General features: G+C 44.1%; 1 protein-coding gene and 1 long non-coding RNA gene across 3 annotated transcripts in view; one reads left to right on the top strand and one right to left on the bottom strand.

Annotated features, from left to right (window-relative positions):
- The window catches only part of EXT1 (exostosin glycosyltransferase 1), a 177,680-nt gene that overhangs the window by 85,143 nt on the left and 74,608 nt on the right, over nt 1-17,929 (bottom strand). The window lies entirely within an intron of this gene.
- LOC133266553 (uncharacterized) lies at nt 3,070-5,146 on the top strand. The gene is made up of 2 exons (XR_009742440.1): nt 3,070-3,330; nt 5,116-5,146. It is a non-coding gene; the product is annotated as an uncharacterized LOC133266553 (long non-coding RNA).

Raw genomic sequence — 17,929 nt, 5'->3', positions numbered from 1 at the left:
TTGAAACAGCGAGCGGAGCTGTGCGGCTCCACAACTGCTCTCAGAGGACGCCCAGAGGCCTCAACCACTGCTGTAACTTCTTCCTTGGGATGAAACCATAGCAGTGCTACTTTGGTATAGACAAAGTCAAACTTGGCATTAAGAGAAGTGAGCCGGCCATCCCTCCTGGCAGGGTGCGTACATCTCACTTGATCAGTGCAGCTCCCACTCACTTCCACGTCATCTTCCGTGCTGCTGGCTTCCTCTCCAGGCTAACCTACCCACATGGGGACATGCTGGGAGTGGGGTGAGAAGCAGGGATGCGTTGACCATTTCCACACTGACTCAAGAAGATGCCCACTTAGAGCCCAAAGCATCTGAGTGGTTTAACGCGCTTAACCACCTTACATTGAAACGTGTTTCGTTATAATTGCAAACCAGTCTCAGCGAGATAAGGCTATTGGGATTAGATTACCCAAGTGATCTTATCCATTTAACTAGCTATTAGCAATAGCTTTACTAAACACACAGCCAGAAAGCAGCCAGGCCAGCCCAGGGCAGAGCAGCCTCTTCACCAGACCTCACCATCTACAGCCCCAGCCCCAAAATGTCTGTTTTCCAGGAGATGCCTGCCCCCTTCCAGCATGGCAGACTGAGCAGCGAGAGCTCATCAGGGCAGAAAGAGGAGAAGCATACACATAAAGAGAAGCTCTCACTATATAATCTTACTAGTAACTTCTTCAATAGGAATCGAGAGCTCTTCTTGTTCTAAGACCTGCAAAGCAGTGGGTGAGGAGGAGAGCTGGGGAAGCTCAGCAGCATATCACAAAGCGGCTGCATTAAAGCCTCTTGAAGGGGTGGCTGGGGATTTTTTATGATTTTACAAGAATCCCTTGTAAACAGAAAAACTCGGAATGATTCAGAGAGATCTGATTTAGGAAACTGTGCTAGCTTCAGAATGGAAATTCCTGTTCAGGAAAACATCTGTGTTGATTTAGGTATCGGTGAAACCGAATGTGTTCTCTAAGTAGCAGCACTCCAGTCACAAAAACCACAAAAAAGGGCAAAAAAGGCTCATCACCTCATACCGGATCTGGATCTCAGTTGTGCAGATGCAAAGCTAGAGGAAACACCTCTGACTTCAAAAGGAGCACCACTACAGATTTACACTGGGATCAGAGATTAGCAGCTCTTACCTCCAGACTGATATGCAAGGAAAGGCGAAGCTGCAGTCGCAGGGGCAGGGAGCTGTAAGCCAGCGGTGCAGCTGCAGGGCAGGCCACTCAGGAGCACAGCTAGCACAGAGCCACGCGTGGTCCCACTACCACCTTTCCTCCTGATACCTGTACAATGCTGCACCTCAATTACCAACTCGCAGATGTGACACATTTCAAGCACGGCACACCAAACATTTCAGACCCAGTCCAATCCTCCTCCCAGTCAGTAAATGTCCAACATGAAACTACAGCATTCAATTAATTAAATAACCTGAAGGACGTTTCTAAGAGACTGTCACGCACATTCAGCCAGAGGAACCTGAAAGGGTAATATTCCTGGTCGCCTGGTGCTCAGACTAACGTTCCCAAACTTTCTGCTCATTAAAAACTGGCTGCTCCCAACAAAAAGACCTTTCATAGGTACAATTCAAACACCACAAATGGCAGCCAGTGAAGAGTACATCAGAAAGTTTCAGGAGTGCTGGGTATTAAAGACTCAAAGCTAATTTTTAATATCAAGCATATCAAACGGATAATACCCATTCTTCATGCAGCACTAGTGGGGAGCAAAACAAAGAGGGACCTCCACAGAAGGGATGGGAGTCCCCACTGGGCACAGCAGAAGCCATCTCCAAGTTCACGTGCTGAGAAGCCTTTATCAGCATGGCTAAAGCTGACTTGAATTGGAAATGACAAAACCAGTAATTAAAATGGTCTCTCTCAGCTGCAGACAGCCACCTTCCTGATGTGACAACCTCTGTGACAGCAACAGGCCAGAAACCAAGAGCAAGATGGAGGAGAGCAGCATGTAAAAGTAATTATATAACGCTCTCTGTGTAAGGGAAAAAAAGCTTTCTGTGATCAATAATTAATCTGGAAGAGAAGGGAGGGTTGTTACATCCTCCTGTTAAACAAAGGGGTCACATAATGATCTGACTCTGATCTCAGTGACACTGAGCTAAACCATGATCACTTCTGGAGATTTCCATCGAGTCAGGCCTGGCTCCCAGCAGAAATGTGACAACACCCCCAGGGGTCTGTGCATGGATGCTCAGGGATCCTGAACCAGGATTTTCTGGCACCAGTATTTAGAACATTAGTTCACACCATGTCCCTGCCTCACGGAGCAGCGCAGGGCTGTTTTCCACTTCAGGTGGCATGTCCCTGGTTGGGTTCCTAGAGGTTAATCAGTGTGGGGATGGAAATAGTTCTGAGTGCCCCCCATGAAGGATGTGTCCTCACCAGTGAACCAGGGCTGGACTCCAGCTGCACGCGATGCTTCCCCAGGCAAGACCAGCGGGGGTTTGGCAAACTGATGCCGTCCATGCTGAACAGCAGACTCCCCCAAGGGCCCAGGCAATCAAATACAGAGGACATCTGCTGTGTAGTAAGACCTCAGAGTTGTGAACAAGCTCAATCCTTTGCCCTCTTCCCCTTCTCCTCCTCATTTAGCAGTTACCAAGCATTTTCTACATGCTGCTTTCATCACTTCAGCTATTGTAGGGAGTTTTTCCCATGTGCTGCAGTTTGCAACAGCAGCCAAAGTGACTTTGGACTATTTGCATACTAATTTATAATTAAAAACGGAAAAATATTCCCAACAGGGTAATTTTAAACTCCAGCAATCTTTGTTTTCCCCTGTAAATTTAACAGGTAATGCTATAAATCCTCATTTCCTTTTACACTGATAAACAACGACAGAGCCTTGCTCTACAAAACAGGTCTGGAAATCAATTCATTTTCTGTCCACGTCCCCCCAGAATAAGCACGGGGGCTGGCAATGGGAGCGCAATGCCTCTCGTCTTCATCTGCAACCCAGTGAAAAGCTTCCCTGAGCCCGGCAGCCACCGGCACACAACGGAGCGCCCGAGGAGCTATGCATCATGTCTGGCTGGTTGTGGATCTCCAGCCAGGCTGACACTTCTACAGCTAGGTCAGCCCGGGAGGCGAAAGGGCAGGAGGAGAAGGGGGGAGTGTTCAAAGCGAGCCCCCAGTGAGCCTCAAGCTCCTTCCTCCAGATGCGGAGTTGCCTCTGAGATGTAAACAGAAGGGACTGCTATTGTGTCCGGCTTGGCTGGTGATTTAGACACGTTATTTGACTTCAGAGCATTGCAGCAGCATTGTCTGGCAACAGGTAAATCTTACCCGCCATGGGAAAGTCTGAGGGGGGAGGCTGACGTCTGCTGGTGCTACTAACAGCACAAGGGTGCTTTCAAATTCCTGACTTAAATACTCTCCTCTTGTGTTTGCATCAGAACCTCTGCAAAGACAGACACTAATTAGCTTTGACTAATTAATGAAGAAAAAAGCTAATGAGCAACCCTCCAAACTCTGTATGACCTCTCTTCTCAATGCTTGCTGCTGCAGCCCATGAGTACCCATAAATTCTTTCCTCAGTGCAAAGGGAAAAGACAAAGGGTAACAAAAGGGTGACTTGCAGTGGCAGCTAAGGGTCAAACCACAGTCTTCCTTTGGTAGCCCTCCACCACCAGCATTAGAAGGGGAAAGGCTGGTTGAAGATGCAGGAACGAATGGTCCTAGATACCTGAGAGCGGGATCCTGCCCCATCATCTCCACCTGAGGCCTTACATGCTGTACTTGCAAACCTTTCACACCACAGCCCACCTCTAGCAAAGGCTCTGCCAATTCCATGAAGGGTTCCACCATCTACCAGCAGTTATGTGTCACTCTATCACAGAATCATGGAATGGCTTGGGTTGGAAGAGACCTTAAAGATCATCCAGTTCCAACCCCCTGCCACCCCCACACATCTTCCTAATCCCTGAGTTTACCCCTGCCCTTACCCCTACCAAGACTAGATAAGTAAAAGCCCAAACTCAAGATCTTCTGCTCTCCTCCTGCTGGGGCAGGGGCAGGCATTGGGTGCCTTCTGCTCTGAAAAGCAGGACCCTTTCTGGTGGGACCTCAGAAAGACAAATGCTCCTGAAACGTGAGCACTCCACCCCACCTGATGGCATCAAAAGTTTGCATTTTGAGAGCAGTGTTCAGTGGTTTGAGAGCAGCACCTACAAGCAGCACAAACGTTCTCATTGCAAATTTAGGGTAAAAACACAACATTTACTTTGGCATGAAAGCCTGAGCTATTCTTTCCTCAAATTTTCCCAGAACAAGGAATTTATTTGCATTACAGGACGCCCGAAGAGCTTATACTGGCCAATAACACTGACCCTGCGGTATCAGGCAGTGCAAACTGAGGGCTCACCATCCACTTGGTGAATTTCAAAACATTTGGACTGGAATCAGCTCATCCCACCCCAATTTTTCCCTTCCCAATGAAATGGGATTAGCAACCCACTTTAACTCCCCAATTTCCTGGCTGAATGAAAAACCCAAATTACTGAGGAACATGTCTGTTTAGAAGGCTTCAGCTTCACAATTCCCAGCTAAAATAAATCTGAAGACATGATTAACATTGAATGCATTGATCTATCTATTTATCCCATAAGATGACGTTTTAATATACCCACGACAAACGGTAATTCATGTGCAAACATATCTGAATTGAAAAATGAAAGTCAACCATGAATTATTCCACTATCCATCATATTTACAAAAGCTGCTATGGCCATTTCTAGCTGACTAAATCATAACATTGTCCCCAGAAATACTAAGCACTCTATCTAATAGTCCCTTCCCTGTTGTTGTGACTCATTTTTTATTCCCTTTTTTTTTTTTCTTTTTTTAATGTACTCTGTCAATTTACCCTTGATTTCTTTAAAATTATGTGTTTGGTATCTGTTTCCTGCTATTCCTAAGAATACAGTTACAATTACTGCTGCTGGGAAAGAAAAAAATCATTTTCTGGTTTCTCACCCCGTTTATTTTGTATATTCTGAGCTTCTCCATTTCATCTGAATATCTGGCAGTTTCTTTGTTTTGTGTGTTTTCTTTCACATAGCAACAGAAGAAAGAGCAAGGATAAAGGGGGGGGGGGAAACCTTCACACGGGAAAATACGAGCTACTCTCGAATCCAAGGAACTCGGTGCACTCAGAAGAGGTAATTAACAAAGTAAGTAATATACTTTGGAAGCAAACACTGACGCACAAATGCAAAACAAGGAATGAGAATCTGAGGGTCAGGGCAAATCACAGCATAAACATGAGTCAACAAAGCAACGCCGTTACAACAAAAACCCCAAATCTTGATTTTTAGGAAGAGTGGCACACATAAGAAATGGGAGATGATTGCTGTGTTTATTCAGCCCTTGTGAGACCTCAGCCACATTCCTGTGTCCAGGCTCAGACAATACATTTGGAGACAGATACAGCAGCAGACAGATTTAAAACAGCCCAGCCCCTGAATGGAGGAACAAAAGTCAGAAGAGATTTAAGAAATTTAATCAGTGACTAAAGGGTAATTCTATTATATACCAAGTTTAAAATAAAAGAAGATTATAAAGTAAAAATATAAATAGCAAAACTGAATAAAACTTAAAACAGAAAAAATAAAGTTGAAGATGACTGCATCAAATGGCAGATGGACAAAAAGTCTCCATTTGCAAGAAAATGCATTTTATTTGGATATCCAGTGGAAAAAAAAGTAAACAGTATTAAGGGTAATGAAACACTGGAACAAAGGCATCCTAAACCTGCTGTGATACAAACTTCATGGAAGTTCTCAACAGCAGTTTAGACAAATGAGTTCAGGGCAAGACTTTTTCTTGTCCCAGTGCCAGAAAACATAATTTCTTGCAAATGTGTGTCATTGCTTCAGGATTCTTAGGGAGCCCTGATGCACGCCTGGGGCTGAGGATGGAACAGTAATACAGGTAGCAACAACATGGGACACAGCAAACTAACAAACAGAAGTGAATCACACCCATCCAGCGCCTCTTCAGATCACGGGAGGATAAGAGTTTGACAAGAGACATTCATTGCATCTGCATTTCACTAACATTATCCCGTGCCAAGATCCTTGATGTTCATCTTCACACTGATGTATTCCTATATTTAGCTGAACATCCAGCCCTGACAAATAAATGTTTCATCAGCCATCCTGATTAGCAAGGATGGCAGAGTACAGATCTCCGCTGCAGCTACGTTTCTGCTCCTGAAAATATTCCCCAACCAGACTGCAGAGAAGCCGAGTGATGGGCCTGTGCTTGCTTTATGGACCAGAAGCAATTGCAGAAATCACAGTTCCACCCCTTGGCTGCACTGTGCTGGCAGCCAGCCGCCCTGTGCCTACTGCATGGGCTCGGAGTGCGGCTTCCGTGATGCCCAGTATCACTTTCTTGACACACCTGATTCCCCCATGGAGCCCATATAAAATACCCAATTCATTATGTCCACTCCATTCCCAGAGGTGATTGAAATAAAAAGCTGTTCTGGCAGAAATGCTTAGGAAATGAAACACGAGAGAGATGGGGAAAGAGAGGGAGAAAAATAGAAATCAAGAAAAAAGCACTCAACCAGGTGGATGGAATGAGTCCAGAATTACTTACAGCTCCAGAGCTGAAAGAAAAAGAAGAAAATGAACACCTGGGCATATTGTGAGTTTAAAAGTGTATTTAGTATGTGTCCCCCAAAAAAGGGCAAGTCGTAGATCTGAACCCTGGGCTGAGAAAAGAAACTCTTTCCCACAAAGATGGAATCTCAGCATTTAAGTTCAGGAAAGAAGTATTTACTCATAAAGATATCTTTCCCCTTCCCTGCCAGAAGTAATGAAGATCACACTCAAACCCCACCACCTGCACATGATTATCAGTTACTTAACCACAACCAAAGTATTTTCAGAAATGCAAATGAAGTACAGTGATGGACAGCAATGCCAGTTCCAGCCCAGGCTCCCTGCAAAATTCCTTCCTAGAGCTGCAATTGCCAGGGGCTATCATTAAAAAAATTGTCCATGTTTGATGTCCCAAGTATTTTCCCACAGCAAATCCATGGAGAGATCCAAGATTTTTATGCTCTGTAGCAAGCATTAACACAGGCGCCAGCAGTGAGAAGGTGCAACTTGGGAACAGCAAAATGGAGACTGGTTCCCCGGCACTTCTGTAGTGTTTCAGTACCTCTTACTCTATTTCTCCTTTTTCCTCTGTTTTTCATGAAGGAGTATTCAGGAGTACTGCTCCTACATGGTTAACTTGAACAACAAACTACATCTAAACTGAATCTACTACCTTGAATCAAGTCTCTTCCTTTCCCTGTCTACTGGGAGACCTTCTGCTGCAGCTCATGCTGACTTACTGCAACACTCTGCCTGCACAAACTGCCTTCCAAAGGGGATAAAAAAAAACACAGATAGAAGGCGTTCATTCTGGTGCTCCAGACAGGCAGGCAGGGAAGTCTACCAATGACAAAGCACCAGGGCATTGCCTCCCAAGATCTCCAACATGAAAGCCTTTTTACATGACTGAGGTTCAGCTCACCCCACAGGCAGGTCTGCAGGTCCAGCCAGGCTGCATGCACATGCTCGTGTGCAACCTGACACGGAGACCACTGAGCCACCCCGGAAGAATGATGGATGCTCTTCTGCACAGCCTTTCACTGGGGAGGGATTCTGTGCCAGCTCTTGGTGGTTATGCTATAAAAGGAGTTGGGAGTGATTTGGGTTAGACAGATATGGGTGGTTGCAGAGGTAAATGGGCCACTCCCTCATCTAAGCCAGAAGCTTGAAAACACCTCTTAAAAAGAGTATAATCTGTTATTAATAAATCATCAAAGGCTGCTGACATGCCCAAACACACACAGAAAATGAAGGTTTGCAAATGACACAGCATTCAAGGCTAGTGCCTGCTTACCATCCAGTCAAGAACCACTACGGAGAGCAACAGAGGACAGCTCTTACGCTAATACAGACACTGGAAACCTTAAAATCTGAGTAGTATCCCCAGCCCATTGGCTATCCTGCCTATGTTTTTTCCATTTCAACACCACATTTTCCTATTTTTATGAACCTGCTTCCTGCAGCTATAGGAGTGAGCCATGGAAACAACAAGGGGAAGCTGACGACAAGGGGGAAAGAGCGGTTGCCTAACAAATGTGAAATACATCATGTGAAAAACAGCGATCTCTTTCCTCTAAACTCATGTAGCTACAACAAGTTCCTGTAAAAGGAATGAAGAAAAACAGATTTCACGCAAAACAACACAATGGATCTTTTTTTTCTTGCTGTTGTTATGCTGGCAGTGCTCCTTGCAAAATGTATCCCTTCTTTGATGGGGGCCTTAATCTCAGCCTTCAGAAAGGGCGCTGGCGAAGTGAAAACATGTTTAATTCAAAACCAAAACAAACTTCTCTTTCTGACTTGCAAATATTACATCACTGAGGTAAGGGATTGGCAATACAATTAATCAATGAGGTTCTTTTATCCTGAAGGCTACCTGCACGTAAGCTTGGCGATGGTCCCCAAGTGACAGCTCTTCATGGTGGCTTATTCCAAGCAGATATTCCTTGGCATATCCTTTAGGTGGACTGTTATAAAACAAACCTGTAACAGAGTTCATGACTAGTACCAACCAATGAGGGTCATACTAGGGATAGATGGCTTAGACTGCATGTGCTTTGGTGTTGGGACAGCTCTTTTGGAGAGGCTGGCATCTACCATGACAAGACATAATGGCAAAGTAAAGCAACTAAGAGAGTTACTGTTGGACAGGAGTTGGCCAGTCTGCCAAGCCCATAACTGCAAAGGCTGCTACCATCTTTAGAATGATAAAAAATCAAGTTGTTCCTGTTCATCATAGGTCGTCCAGGACAGGAGCGAGGTTATGGGCAATGGAATCTAAAGAGGTGACTTCATGGCTGCTACGCACCTTTAGGCACAATGATGCTGCTTAACACTCTTCCTTTTTTCCCCCAGATCTCTCAGCAGGGTTCATGGAAAGATTATTTATAAAGCTCTCTTTGGTGCACTGTGATTTAATCAGATACAGTTTGAATATCCCAAGATGTATTAATTACCATTGATGCACAAGTGCAACTGAAGAAGCAAAATGTTTTTCGTTTGCGCAGGCTGAGTATTTGTTTAAGACATTCTTGGTATCATTAGGATCTAATCAAAACAGAGAGCACGATAGTGATGCAGGAAATAATGAAAAAAATTACCTGCTGCTTAAGGATCCAGTTTTCTTGTAGTACTGCAATAACGTCTTGACAGATAATTGGCTTCCCAGTTATAATGGAATTCCTTATCTAAGTTGGTAAAATTACCTATTGGTATTTTCAAAAGACAAGGGAAGGTTGGGAAGGAAATGCTAATTCTCGCCTGTATGGAGAGATGTAATCAGGAAGATATGTAAAGATATATCACCTGACTTCTTTTGGAAAATAAAACTAAAAGTGATTGAAGTAAGTTTCACAAAGGCTCCAACCCTTTTGGAGAATTATGCAAGTGCAATTTTAAATTAAAATGTAGAATAAATAGATTCCTAACTGCTGGCTTGTTTCTAATGACCTGATTGAAGGTCCCAGCAGGTAGAAAACCTGATTTGAATTTTATGAAGAGAGGTAGGAAAAATACAAAATATTGAAACAGTTTTACTTCGAACTGTTACTAATTGTGACCTCTCCTTTCCTCTCTACTGTAAATAATGCATAAAGGGTGAATTTTTCATATACTTCATGGCTGCCTTTATTTATTGTTGGTTATCCCAGTCCCAAGAACTATAAAGTGCTTCACTGTCCCACATCCTGTGCGTACAACCTTGGAAAAGCGAAATCTCCTAAAACTTCCCAGAGTACTCTTCAAGAATTGTAACACTGCTTTTGAATTTAAGCAACAGGATTTAAGGAGCTATCAAATGTTCTTCACTGTGAACACCACCAAAATCTGGAAGCGTTCATCCATGCAGCCAGTGCTGCTGGGGGCATTCTCCTACGCAAACCCACATTTCCAGTCTTTGTGGCTTCAGTTCTGCAGCTGCTTCTGCAGCCTTTGGTTTTGGTTGGTCAGTTCACTGCAGAAATGCATGGTTCAAGTCACAAGCTGGACTGCAAGTCATTTACAAGATCTTAGTCTCCACAGTGTCCTGTGAAGTACAATTGCGTAGGACTATATAGCTAAAAGATGTTGCCCCTGACTAAGAGAAGTGAGCACTCAAGCTAGATTTTGCATTTCCCCAAGCTTTAAAAAAAGTTTTTGCAAACCTTTGGGTTTTTATAAATCAATAAATTGCTTTTCTGGTTTAGGCCAAGCACTTCTTTAAATGACAGCTCCTTTAATACTACTTTAAAACCAATGCTAAGCCATGAATTCAACACCTATCATAAAAGCACATCAAGTTTTGCCTATTCTTTTCCAAAAGTGTTCAAGCTTTCGTCTATAATCTTAACTGTTTGGCATTTTACCTCATTTTGGACAACACATTTCAGAAGCACGATTCTCTCTTGACAAAATGTCTTTCTGAGGAGGTATCCCTTGGTATGGTCCTACTTTTCCGAACAGTTAGCAATGAGCTAGCAAGTGAAAATCAGACACTTTAATGTGACCATAAGAGAGGCTGGAGATGTGGGGTGGGAAGCAGAGAAAGCTATGGTGTTATCGCTTCTAAGTAAATGTCTCTGTACTATGAAAACCAGAATAGTCAGCTACAACCACTAGCTACTAGCATAGTACAGATGGTATCAACTGAAAGTATATCATTTACTAGCTGTGAGAGTTGTGCCCTTTTGCGGAAACAAAACTGAGACAGACATGCAGAGATGGTAATTCCTAAGTAGTGGAATTTGTTTAATGCTCTTTATCATGCTTTGATAGTTATCACGCTTTGATAGAAACAGGTTCTAGCCACAAAATCTCACGTCCTATCTGGGCTCTGGTGTCAGGCTCCAAAGCGAACTTTTATTCATTGTGCAGCTGAGAGCTACATCCACAATTTCACTTTACGTCTAAGTTTGGATGGAGAAACTAGCTGCTCTTTGTCCCTCAGGTATTCAGAGGGTTTGAATCCAAACGTCTTGTTGGTCTATGCTCCTCACAAGGACGATAAGCCAAGTAAGTCTCTATAGAGTACATATGTGCAAGTGGCCTAAACAAAAAAAAAACACCTTAGCTATTGAGTACTGTACAAACTCAGCGATATAACTCAGCATTTGTTCTTCTGGAGGACTTCCTATCTGATGATTTCTGTGTACTTTATTAACACTTGAGCTTCAGAACACGCATGAGGCATTATCTTAATTTTACAGATAGGAAACAGAGATATTTATTCAGATAAGGCACAGAAAGGTGAAGTCACTTGCCTGAGGTCACATCAAGGTTTCTGGCAGAGACAGATCTTTCCAAATCTTCTGAACTCTAGGCCTCTGCTTTAAATTACAAGACTTCATCAGGTTTATAGCATCTCACCCTCCCCTCCTACCAATCGTTTGCAGAGCTGAATTTGCTCCAAGCAAAACAATTCATTGATGAACTCTATTACTTGCTCCTAAACATTACTTACGGACTGCAACTTCAAATGAAAATCTCTGCACTGCAGTCATATTTTACCTACATGGTTATTCTAATTGAGTATTGAGCAAAGTGGCTAATTAGGAGTCTTCAAGGGACTGTTTGTTTAATTTTGTTTTGGAATGTGTGCTTGCATAAACGCCATACAAGAAAAAGACTGGAGGCCACAATCATCTGCAATGTAAAAATATTTCGGTTTCTGTGAAGTTTTCCCTCCCCTGGGGGTTCTAATTCATCCTCACTAGTTGATAAATCAAGTCAGAAACACCCTCCCCCTCTTTGCTTTGGTGTCTAGCAAAAATATGACCCTTTTCTTGTCCAGGCATGCAGACAAGTGATGAATCAGACTTTCCCCAAGAAAACGCTGCAGCTCTTTTCCTAAGGCACATTGCTGCCTGAATAACTCAGGTTTTCCGACAGCAGGCTTGCTTTAACAGCCTTCATTTACATGAAGAGAACGCAAGAGGTATGGTCGGGGTCTGAGCTGGAGAAGGTCATCAAGTGCCATCCAGCCAATGCCTACAGAAAACCGAATGAGCACTGTCCTGACCCTGTCTGACTGCTGAGACAGTGACAAGGGTTTCAGTTCCTTGCAGCAATCCCAGCCTATTCTCTTCTGTTCACTAAAGGAGCATTTAGGGACCCTGGGCACACTGAAATTAAGTGTGAAGTCTGCCAGACATGACTTACCACTGCCTGCAACACATACCAATATCTCTGCCTCCTGAAAGCGTTAAAACATGAAACATTACTGTTATTCATTATGATCTAAATCACAAGTATTTCAAAAGATTTCAGCTCACTAGAGCCCTACAGCAAGTGGATTTCCCCACAAAACTCTTTCTTCCTTTTCAAAGTGGAACAAGGCCAATTTCTTTTCTGCCCTATAGAGAAAAGAAGAGATACAGGCTGTTCAGAAACGTGAAAGTGAGTCTGCTATACCTTTAAATATGTAACTGCTCCCTTGATTACCCAGGCTTTCTATGCCTCCACTGGCTCAATTCATGCCCTTCCTTAGCACCCCCCTTCAACTGTGGTTACTGAAATTTTTGCTCACAGCTAGGCACCAACATGACTGCGCCAAGAAAATACAAGTTTGGTCGATGTTCACGCAATAATGAATTAATCTGTCCTCACAGTATTCCTGCAACGTTTATGAACACTCCCATTTTACACAAGACTTCTGTACAAACACAAAGCTTACTGCCTCATTTGCCACAGGTCAACAACAGACCAGGTAAGAAATGTGGGGTCTGCTCATTTCTTGGTTTTGTACCCTGGAGCATACAACTACTAAGTGCAATGATTTGGGTTTTGCTACCCATGTTCATTCTCTGTGATCCTGACCTCAGGTACAAACAAGGCTCAACTGAACTCACCAGAAACTTTCACAGTATTATTTAATTATACTGTGATTAAACTGTGATCACTTTCTCTTGATGAGCCACTGGTCACAGGGAAAAGAAGCACTTGCTCACAACAAACTGAACCGCAAGTGTATGGCATGGCAAGGAATCAATCTAGTGAGGAGGGAGCTGAAATTGAAATGCAACTGAAGCAGTGTATTCCTTCTCACTTGCTCTAAAAGCAGAGGGGAGACTGGTGGTGATCTTTTTATCTTCCAATTGCTGTTGCTGTCTTCTTTTTTTTAGTTCTAAATGAACTAAAAATTGGCACATGTGCCAACTACGTGGAAGTGGAAAGAGAAAGCAAAGGACAGAGAACCCGCTCCTGTTCATAATACCTTGCAGCCAAGCAGGGTACTTTGAACTCTGCCTGCAGCATATGGTTTGCACAGCATATGCTCCACAGAGTACTAAAATCAGGAGAACAAGAGGATAAGAGTAAAGAAGTCCTCCTAAGGCATTAAGTTTGTATATGTTTTGACCATCAGGTCAAGGGAGGTGATGCTCCCCCTCTACTCCGCTCTCATGAGACCCCACCTGCAGTAGTGCATTCAGCTCTGGGATCCTCAGCACAGGAAAGAGATGAACCGGTTGGAGCGAGTCCAGAGGAGGCCATGAAGATGGTCTGAGGGCTGGAGCACGTCCCATGTGAAGACAGGCTGAGAGAGTTGGGCTTGTTCAGCCTGGAGAAGGCCCCAGGGAGACTTTACAGCAGCCTTCCGATACCTAAAGCAGCTACAAGAAATCTGGAGAGAAGCTTTACAAGGGCCTGTAGCAATAGGACGAGGAGGAATGGCTTTAAACTGAAAGAGAGGAGGTTTAGACAAGACATTAGGCAGAAGTTTTTCCCTGTGAGGGCGGTGAGTGTTGTGGTTTAAGTCCAGCCGGCAACCCAGAACCATGCAGGTGCTTGCTCACTCTCCCCCCTTCTCCTCCCACTCCCAGAGGGATGGCGAGGGGCATCAAAAGAATGTAACTCTCAGGGGTTGAGATAAGAACACTCCAGTAACCAAGGTATAACACAAACCACTGCTGCTACGACCAATAATAATAATGATAAGGGAAGTAACAAGGGAAGAGAATATAGCACCTCACCATACACCGACCAATACCCAACCTGATCAAGCAGTGATCAAGCCCTTTTGGGTAACTGTACCAGTTCTACATCCTGGGCATGACGTGCTGTGGTATGGAATACCTCTTCGGTTAGTTTGGATCAGGTGTTCTGTCCCTGCTTCCTCCTGGCTTCCCCTCCTCCCTGGCAGAGCATGAGACTCAGAAAGTCCATGGTCAGAGTAAACATTACTGAGCAGCAACTAAAAACATCGGTGTTATCAGCACTGTTCCCAGGCTGAAAGTCAAAAACACAGCACTGCACCAGCTAAGGAGAAAAATGACTGCTGCTGCTGAACCCAGGACAGTGAGACACTGGCACAGGTTGCCCAGAGAAGCTGTGGCTGCCCCATCTCTGGCAGTGTTCAAGGCCAGGTTGGATGGGGCTTGGAGCAGCCTGATCTAGTGCGAGGTGTCCCTGCCCATGGCAGGGGGACTGGAACTGGATGAGCTTTAAGGCCCCTTCTAAGTCAAACCATCCCATGATTCTATGCAGGACCTTCCTATACAGTTGTTCCCAAATCTCTTCACACTTGATCATGTGTATTTGGTTTTGTGTTTTTTTCCAAACTGCTTTAAAATACTGCTAAGAACAGGATTAAAAAGCAAAAGCTACATAAATTGCAAATGTAAGTACAGTGCATCCCATGGCTTTGCAGTCATTAACTGCTCATCATTTGTGTAAGGACACCAAAACTTAAAGAGTTTTTGTACCAAATTTGGCAAGCCACTGTAACATGGAACAGACTCCAAATCCTGAAAATTTTTTCCACAGTCTTGCTCCCATTTCTTCCTTCTGAGTAGACACTAAACAGACTTTTTTTCATCTCCCAAGAGCTGTGTAATAGAAACAGAGTGCTGCAAGATGTGTGCATCCAAATGATTGTTTATTTGGATCACTATAATCTAGACTGATTTACACAAGAAGGGTCCCTATTTTAGGAAGCTTGCTTCAGTTGATTCCTACTTCACACTTACACCAGGACTCCCAAGCCCTATGAGTTAACACAGATGTTTGAGAGATGGATCGGGAACAGAGACTTAATATAAAGTTTGCAGACACTGAGCAAAAAGAAGCACAGCTGTAATGCACAGACCCCCATTGTGCAAATGACTCCAGCTTCCTCTCTAAAATAGCTTGGAGTATTTTATTATTTCAGAGAAGGTCAGACTCAGATACCAGCATCCACTGGCTTCAAGACAGTCTATGCTGCATGTTGTGAGATTTCTGGGTACCTGACTACCCAGGTCAGAGGAATAAATACTCTCCATGGGGTCGAGACCAGAATTCAGTTCCTCAAAAGGTAAACTGAGCACAGCATGCTGAACTGAAAGCTTTTGCTAAAGACAGTGAGCTGACATTTAGGATGATAACTGGGAGGGATAAGCTTTAAACTAGGAAGTGTATGTGCGCACTGTGCTACCTCACCTCACCATGTCTTCTGCTACCCCTGCTCTCAAAGTGCTGCTCCATATCCTTGGCAATCACATACTCCACATAATTCCAGAGAGATGACTGAACTTCTGCACTCACTGTGCTGCTCTGAACATGGCACAGGCAGAGTGGCCATAGCTGTACCTCACAGACTCAGCTTTTAAGTGCTGTGCCCCACACTTGATGGGACCACTCCTTGCAGCTCATACCGTAACGTATGGTGCGACTGCAGATGACTGGAAAGACCAAGATCCAAGGTATTTATTACACTGGTGGAATTAATGAAGTAACATCGATTGCACTGAGCTTCACCCTCCCTCTGCTAACTGAGCCAGGCTGACAAAGGAGGTCTAAGGGGATCTTAAACTTCCTACCTACTTAATACCAACTAACTTGAAAAATTAATCAAGGAAATTCACATTAATACAACTGACAGGCAAATGTAATTACAGTGTGCATAACATTTAATTCAATATGGTTACTGAGCCTAAAAAGCACATTACTTTCCTTATGAGATTGCTTTGCTATTTATTAGGGAAAAGGTCTTTGTAAAATGACTCTTTATCCAGCTGCTGGGAAGAAAGAGAGATGTGGGAGCTACTCCCATGGCATGGAAATTGCTTTATTCACTTCAGCTAGATTAGCTTTTTAAGAATGAGATGTAAATCAAAGCCAGAACTGCATCACTGCTCTTGCACTTCTATAGAGCAACTTCTGGGTGACCACTGGGAAAACCCAGCCTGAACTGCAACCCTCCATTCCTCAACCCTTCACACAGCTCCTACACACATTCCAAATTGCTGTTTGTCTTCTTGTTTTAACATTTGTGTGCACCCAATGAACGTCTTCTTCAATTCTAGGTTTTAAATCTATATCAGATGGCAGAGTTTTATCAGTTTAGCTTTCTTGCTTCTTGGGAAAGGAACGAGAGGCAGTGGTGACAGAAGAGTCACCTACACGTAGACCTCGGCAGAACTCACTAATGCCTTTTAAATTAATCTGAAAGGCTGTCTTGGCACAGAAAGGCCAGACCTTCCTCTTTTTAATTAAAACTTAAAACAGAAAAAAAAACAGGGTGAATTTATGCCTTAATCTCCCTCTCTGGTCAAACAACGCAGCTTTCCTCACCGCTAGCAAGTGGACTTTTTTCCAAGCCCTGCCCTTCACTCATAAACAAAACCAGCCAGAGCTCTGTCTCATTATAGCCTGCACAGACACATGGTCCTGCTGCGAGGGCAGCCCCATGCAGAGAGGTGCACACAGCAGAAGGAGCAGTTGTCTGCTAGTTTCTTATTATAACAGCGCCGCCGTTCATACAGCGCTGGGGCTGCTTAGAAATTCCATTTCTAAGCCCTGTTCCAAGGGTTTGTAAACCTGGATGGGAAAATTCGTTACGGATTGAGTCACCACACCCCGAGCCCTGCTTGTGCAGCAATACGTGGTCCCCTGTTGATGGACGCTTATGGATTCAGGGCGCTGGCCCTTGAGCCCCATCCCCTCCAGCCTCTTGCTCTCACGCAAGCTGACTCGTGGTCGCCAGCTGCAACAGCAAACTGTGGTGTTCGTATCTATGTGCTAGGGAAACACAGCAAGAGGGAACAGTGAAGTGTAGATTTTCTCATCTGACTTCAGTTTTGGATTTGGGCAAACCATGACAGATTTGGCAAGCACTGAAGACAGAAACAGATACGCTGGTAAATAAATCTATTCCTTTTGTTAGCCCAAGCAGCGCTAGCCTTGGCTACCCTTTTGCACTTTCTTAATGAAGTTTACAACTCTGTCAATACAATTAGAAGAAGAAAGAGTTCTGAATGACAATTCTGAAGTATTTCAACTATAATAATTCTGAAATAACAATTATAAAATTAATCTAGACCTGACAGATATGCCAAAACATGCACCAGGACAAGCACAATTTCTTGATCTGCAGATCAGATGTTACAGCAGGCCTGTCAGTCAGCCACTGATGAGCGCAACAGCCCTGAGGTTTGAATGGCAGTGAAGACAGACTCATAATTGGAATAAAAGCGTGGATTGCTAACTCCTAAGACAAGGGAGGTGCTCAGCATGGCTGCTGATTTGGCTGATGGCCCCTGTGCTCCTGTGGCTGGGATGGAGGCATGGATGTGGGCAAGGACACGGGCAGACTATCCCTGTGGGTGCAGGTAGCACCCTGCTGCTTCTCAAATGGCAGCGCTCAATGCACGGGGCCATCAGCCACAGGTAAGCCCAGTGAGAGCCATGTGTGTTGTAAAAGCAATCCTCTGGACTGTTCAGTCTTACCCGGGGGCTGCTTTCCCATCTGATGGCTGGGAGAGAAACACTGCCTTCCCTTCTCTGCCCTGTCTTTAGTCATGCACACAC

The sequence above is a fragment of the Pezoporus flaviventris genome, unplaced genomic scaffold (genome assembly GCF_033815535.1).
Source record: "Pezoporus flaviventris isolate CSIRO_AGI_PZ_B2104156 unplaced genomic scaffold, CSIRO_AGI_Pfla_v1 ptg000007l, whole genome shotgun sequence".
NCBI classification, from domain to species: Eukaryota; Metazoa; Chordata; class Aves; order Psittaciformes; family Psittacidae; genus Pezoporus; species Pezoporus flaviventris.
Note: the sequence above shows the minus strand (reverse complement) of the source record. Positions and strands in the feature narration are given on the sequence as shown.